Genomic DNA, 7,404 nt, shown 5'->3' with positions numbered 1-7,404 from the left:
ATTTGCCACCGATTTAGCAAGGTAAGCTTTACGCAGGAGTTTTATTCAAAGATAGATTGCAGAAATGAGAACTCCTCTTTTGAATTTTCAACTGAAGAATGAGTCAAATTGCAGACCAGACTTTAACCCCTGATGTTATGAAGTACAGTAGTAGCCTGAAAATGAGAGGCTCGCTTTTGCATTTTGCCTGCTACATTTAAGATTGTGATATATTCCGAAATGCGTTTTACTGACATCCTTTTGTAGAATTACTGTAACACATTTTATGCTTTAATACTTTACCTCGGCCTGCTCTTTTATTCTTTTTATATTTTTTATTGTTTGAATTTGTATTCACACTACTTTCCTACTCCAAAAGATTAACACTAGAGCTCATTAATAATCAAACATATTTATTAGATCTTTTAGTCTTAGTTTACAGTCAATAAGTTGGGCTGGTTCACTTTTTGAAATGTGCTACAAAATCTTGACTATACGGTGGAATTTGTACGCTGGTGGATGTTGAGCCTATAAAGATATTCATTATTGTGTAAAAGGCAACTAAATTCATACAGAATCAAGCGTATTGTATTTTGTCTTTGGAACTCTCACAAAAAATCTTACAGCTTAATAAATAATTCATTGCATACCTGAGCTAGTGTTATACACGCTTTTATTATATTTCTTATTGCTTCACATGTGGTTTTAATATGTTATAGATCTGAAATTAGCGGCCTTACTGGCGTTTTTGTTAATGTTTTCATTTTCTGACTCTAGGTGTGGGCCATGAGATCTGTTATGTGAATTAAACGTGGCTCTCCCATCAAAATCAACGCTGAGTTTTGCACATATTAATGCCCCGAGACAATAATTAGTCTCAATTCTCCGTGTCTCCTCAAAACTATTCAGATTTTTTTGCCAGCATTAGTGTAAGAGATTTAATTTGTCCCGTGCAGGTGAAAACTAAAATACTAAAACAAAAGACTAAAAAACTAAGACAACACAACTATAGCGTCAGTATGCAACGTGAACAAATACGCTGCTGTGATATTAATAATGTGCTATTGCGAAACATGTTTTTAGCCTACAGTGATCGTAGGTAAGTATTTTCAAATTGACTTTGAATACACGTAATTGGAAAAAGCATGAAAACACTAACACTATTATTGTTTTATCTTATACTCATTGGGCAGAATTAAAATAGTCCAAATTGAACTGAATTGAATATCCCACTTTAAGCTGTTCATCTGTTTTTGTGAGCTTACTGAAACAATAAGGTTCGCACCCACATATCACATTTATGTTCATTTTAAAACCCTCGTTTTCGTTTGGTGTGTTGTGTATTATGTTATTGTAGGCCTGTGTTTTTTGTGTTACAGCGTTTAGGACATTCATGAAGACCCGCAGGTTCTCTAAAGAATACGAATATTAATATATCTGCTGCTGAAGCGACAGACACGCCTGATAATCGCCTAGTGTTTGAAAATAAAACCTTATACAGAATCAATGTTAAATGGAAAGGAACTTGAATAACGTCGAACACTCATGGTTTTCGTTTTTATATCCCAAAACACAATAGAACTAATTTATTATCTTTATTATCCAAGATGTGTAATTTTTATAATTCCCTATTTAAAACAAAAACCCACATTCGCCTACGCACTCACACACAAAAGCAACAAGATTGTCAGTGAGGCTGCAGTGATGCAACATGCCGAGTGTCTCAGGGTCACCACAAAACTGTGGCGCAGTTTGCTCTTTAAATAATTGGATTGTATTGAGCAGAATTAGGTCTGTTACTAGCTTAGCAACAGATATCTAACAAGCACTCAAACATTTCAAAACTCCTTCTGCACACTATGAAGGAATGCGTTTAACCAGTTTAAACTACTCGTTGAATCATTAACCACAACTATGCGGGCGTGCTCGCGTTAGGCGTGCACACGCGCCTGTCTGTCTGTCTGTGTGTCCAGTTCAGAATCATTTTCAAAGGCAAGGGCAAGATATCTTTTCAATGCATGTCTTTGAATATTTGCTTGTATTTGTCTGTGAGCAGTAATGCTTCAAGATGAGACCGAAACCTTTGCTCGACCGAGATACTGACTGTGAGTGAAATAAATATTGAAAATAACTGATAATCGATGTCTCTGTGGTCCTTCCCCATTTCTCACATATTTATGAAAAAATGTGTGGCCTGCCACAGCTGCAGACCGTTGATGTTGGATGGAGCCTGCCTCTTCAGTTTTTGTGATTTTTATATTAACTGAACGATAACATGCTCTTATATGTGTAAAGAACATCTTGGGCTCATGAAACACTCAGAAAACTCATAATAGAGCCTAAACTATAAACTGGCATGCGCCAGTACGCTAAAAAGTTTTATGTGGTTTCTGAAAAATGTGCATTTTGAAGAACAAAGTGTCTCACCCAAGAGCAGGAAAATGGCGGAATAAAAAGGATAATTAAGGATATTATTTTCACACTCTATCTTTCTTTTATCCACACAAACACACATACACACACACACACACATGCTGCATCATGTAGGCACACATTAATAACTACTTAATGTATCACCTCACACGCTCGCACCAATGACACACACCCAAAAACTGCTTTACGACACATTCACACCCACCTCCAACTCCTAACGCCTAGCACAAAGAAATGTAATGCACATAAAAATTATATGTGTACAACTTTGCAGGGAGCCCGCGCTCTAAATAATGCTTAAATCTTTACAAGAAGTGAAGAGAACATTGTGATGCTCCAGACCCGGTATTATGATCTCATATGCATGGCCCTGCAGGAAAATAAGCGTTGTGATGTCACAGACCTGAAATGTCAGAAACTTGTTGGACTGCCACACACCTGACAGGATAACAGAGTAACTATCGTGATGATAAGTAGAATATATAGTGGAACAACAGATATGACAGACCTGACAGGACCATAGAAACATCACAGTGATGTCACAGACCGAGCAGTGAGGGAACAATGTGTGTTATGCTATGACATTCAAATGTGTAGCATTATGATTTTGTGATTTGACAGCTCTGTTATTATAGAATGAATATTGTTATAGCACATAAAGGGATCAGAGCTTCTAACAATATAAAAAAAACAGTTTATACACGCCGTATTATGACAGAAATGCGGGTAGCAAACAAATGCTGGATAAAAAACGACTTTTCTTCAGACTAAAAGGTGGCCAAATAAAGCAGAACTATAACCCGATTGCGAGCCGAGCAGATGTGTGTAATGAGTATTAAGAACAAATAGGCTATCAAAACAAGGGAAGAAAGCTTTCACACACATATCATTCTGCTTCCATAACAAAAAAATACTCCGTTGCGGTTTATTGTTTATCCAGAAATATTTCTGTCATGGAGAAACAAATGTGACATTGTTTCCTATTAAAACATCCTTACAGAATTCTTCCTGCAGATGCTTGTCAACTACTTTAGTGAAAACACTTTAAGGAAAACACAGGTTTTGCAGCGAGGATGGTTTTACATGCAATATTTAATTCTTTTTTTTTCTTTCTTTTTTTTAAAAACATATGGGAATGCTGTATTTTTGGGTGCATTAAGCCTTCAAGAATTTCCTCTCACACACGTAAATTGCTCGACAATGTGGAACCGACCCTGAGCTACACACACACACACTCACACATACACACACACACACACACACACACAAGGAGTTGACTACGACTGTATTTTACCACCGTCTTTACACTTGTCTAAACTACAGCCTGCACTTTCGCCCCTAAATGGTCGTCCAATTGATTGCAAACCTGGAGGCTGTTATTATATTGCAAACAGGTATGGGTGTTGAATGCTGCGGGACAGAAGGCATGGTAGCGGGTTTCCTCATTGTACTAATCAGGAGCCACTGGGGCGACACAACTAATTTGCTCCTGGCAGCCACTTTGAAATATCTTTCCAGTTGGATGTGAGGAGGTTCTGCTTTGTGTCCTCTTTCATCCTGCTGTCCACTCCATGCGCAACTGCAAATTTATGACGCCAGAATCATGTAAGTTCTTAATTAAAAACCAGAGTGGTAACCGCCATCAAAGTACAACGGTATTATATTATTACCACTGACGGCCACACCAAATACACACAGCAGCCCGTCGTATCTAAATCCAAGACTGCCTACAGTTAGATTGAGACTGGTGTAAAGAATAAATAAGTAAATAAATAAATAAATTGCAGCAGCACTGTGCAAATTCGCTGATGTAAATGGAGGCGTTTTGAGAGTTATTTGTTTGCAGCAATAGCAGGAGCTGGTTTTACAGCGTCGAACTGTTTTTTTATGGCCCTATAGAACAGAGTAAGTGTAGAAATGTGAGTAGTACACTGTAGTATAAAACTATTCACTGGCCTATAACCCTTTGATTAGTATTTGCAGAGGGAAAATACAGGAAAATCCTTGTATTTACATCGAATGTAAAGGTAAAATACAAGAACAATTAACAAATAATAACTGATGAAGATTTCCCTTTAATGCACCACAAATATATTTGGAAATGTTACATAACAGTATAAAAAAACAATTGATTGGCTTTTTCCTATATATATAATATGTTTTGATTTTTTAAGCTTTCTCATATATTTTTTCTGAGTAATTTTTTTCTAAGTTAATTATGTTATTATTGCCAGGAAAAAAATGTGTTGCGTTTTTATGTTATTCACTAAGTATTTCCTTATGTTGCAGTGCTATTTTAGCTAGATTTATGGGCTTGTAGGGATCATCTTATAAGTTTCAATATAAATAAACACTCTACTCGACAAGAAAATCGTATTTGTTTATAGCAGAAATATTTCCCCGAATAAAAGAAATTGATCAGCCTTATCAAATATTTTTACAGCATCACAGGTCAGATCGAAAAACTGAGATTCTTTACTTATCATTCCTCAGATTTTATGTGTCCAAATTCATTTTCCTTTTAAACTTTAATGGCACCAGGCTGTATCTTCTCCCTCCTGGTTCGCCTCATCTACATAAAAACACACCGCCATTTTCCTTCACCACAACACCCAAGTGCACAAGCCGGACTGAAACCTGGCAGGAGCTGCATTCCAGTAGAGTGCACAGTCCTCCTGTCACAGCAACACATCATGGAGAGGATGTCTCTACGACTAATAATACTACTGTGATGTCACCGGGCCATCCATATCAGGAAACGTTTTCAAGATCCCGTAAGAGGAAACAAAACAGTGAAGGGGCCAGGAGAGTCCTGGCCCCCGTGTGGTTGACAGACAACATTTGCAGGATCCTCTGCAGCGCTCTTAGTGACGTTGTGTGTTGGAGAAACCTACAAATTACCCACGTCACCGTCCCAGGGCCAAGGTTGGTGGGTGTGGCAACAGAGGGGCTCCTGTAGCCTTGATCTCTGCTAGTGCATCGCCTTTTCTTTTGTCAGAACGGCCTCGTCCTTCCTGATAGCACACCGACATATGCAAATTGAGCCTAATCTCGATTTGTATATAGACAAGAGAGGGAAAGAGGAAACGCACGCTAGCTTTTTGTCACTATATGTATGAAAAAGTGGATCGCGTGCACACAACAAGAGTGGGTTCCCCCCACCCCCCCCCCTCCCTTTTTTTCTTTTCTTTCTTGACTTTTAAAAAAAAATTAAAAGCTGACGAAAAACCTTAGCCATTATTCCAAGCTTAACCCAAATGACCTTTAAACGCTCAGAAGTAAATGCATAACCATGCAAAACTATGTATTGTAAAAATCTGTTTGATCTTCACACACCAGCCTGAACAGGAGTCGGATCTAAAGTCAGAAATCAAAGGATGGACTGGCTCACACACCCATGCAAGCACATACCGTCATGTTTGCACTTACAGAACCACCCATTACGACTAGCACACTGTGACAGCCACACACCAACATGGCTTTTTTTTTTCTTTTAGAGAATACAAATATAGGCCTACAGTTTATACCAACATGTTTTAAAACGTCTCATGCGTGAAAACGTATACATTTTACAAGGACAATAAAGTGTATTTACTGGGCGTGCTAAAGCTGGCAAAGTTACCTGCTGTAGTTTAATGCGAGGGGTCAAAGTTGGTCTCTGTACACATTCCATTTTCTGTTCCCACTCACTCTCATTGGCCCATTTCGCTGCTGCACACATTTCCGGGCTAAAGGGGCTCCTTGATTCCACTTTATTGCAGCGGGTTAAAGGTGAAGGCCTTGACATTATTGAAGTTCAAAGACTACATTTAATTATAAATTGTAGTTAATGCACACGTGCAATCATCATGCACATATGTTGGATGCAAGGGAACCACACATACGAAATGCACATGCGCTCACATAAGGTACAAACACACACACACACACACACACACACACTTGGAGAAAAAAAAATAACATGCCAATTATAATTTCCTTTCCCTTATCTATCTCTTGCTATAACTCACACCCAATTAGTCAACAATTATTTATTAATAACGGATGTGTTGACAAAGGCTGAAGTTTGGGGTCAGCTCAAACAAATACTTTTATTTTAAAAGCTTGGCTATATCTAAGCTGGAAAAAAACACTGGAATTTCACGAGATCTTTGATAAGTAAAATCTTTTTTTTTTCTTTTTTTTTTTTTTTTTTTAAATAGGAAAAATTAAACTTACATGAGGAAATGGAAAATCCCTACTCTGGAAAGACAGGATCTGTTGCGGTTTTCCAATCTTCAGATTAGAAGAATGGTGGACATGACGGTTGTGTGCAGAAGGGGGTTGGGGGGGTTGGTTTGACGTTGCAGACTGCACAGACCGAGTTCATGTCGAAACCTCTTGGCAAGTCTTTCCCCCTTCGGACATCCAGTCTTTGCTTGTTTACTATTTACAGCGGAAGTGAACGCCATTCCCCCCGAACAGACGGTGCAATTAAGAGAAAAAAATAGCCATTTAGTGCCTCTGTCTTTATGGCAGTGTCTAGACTACAAGAGTGGCGATTCCGTTTAGTGGGCACTAAAAGAGGTTATCATTCCACTCTCTTTCTCCACATTTCTAAGATCTGGGGTCTATCTTGGTTTAACAAGCTTGCTAAAATTCAAACATGATCTTTTTAGAGTGGTGCAACCTTAAAACTAGCCTAAAATCTGACAAGTGTAGGCCCGCCGTCACTATTCCCCCAGTTTCTTAACCGCCACCAAATCTACCAAAGCAAAAAAATGTGTGTATCCTCAAAAACTGGACATTATAACAAGTTAAAAGTGTACAAATGTTATGTAGCCTATGTGGGCCAACAATTTTAGGTTATACACACAATTATATGAGCAGTTGCTATTTCCAAGAGGCTCAAGACCAAGCAAAAGCAGCAAACAATGCGCCTGTGAAGAGTAAATGCATAGTCATATCAGCAATGGTAATTGTGATTATGATAGCACAAAAAGCACAAAGTCG

The sequence above is a fragment of the Thunnus albacares genome, chromosome 5, assembly GCF_914725855.1.
Source record: "Thunnus albacares chromosome 5, fThuAlb1.1, whole genome shotgun sequence".
Classification (NCBI taxonomy): domain Eukaryota; kingdom Metazoa; phylum Chordata; class Actinopteri; order Scombriformes; family Scombridae; genus Thunnus; species Thunnus albacares.
This window is presented reverse-complemented; position numbering follows the sequence as displayed.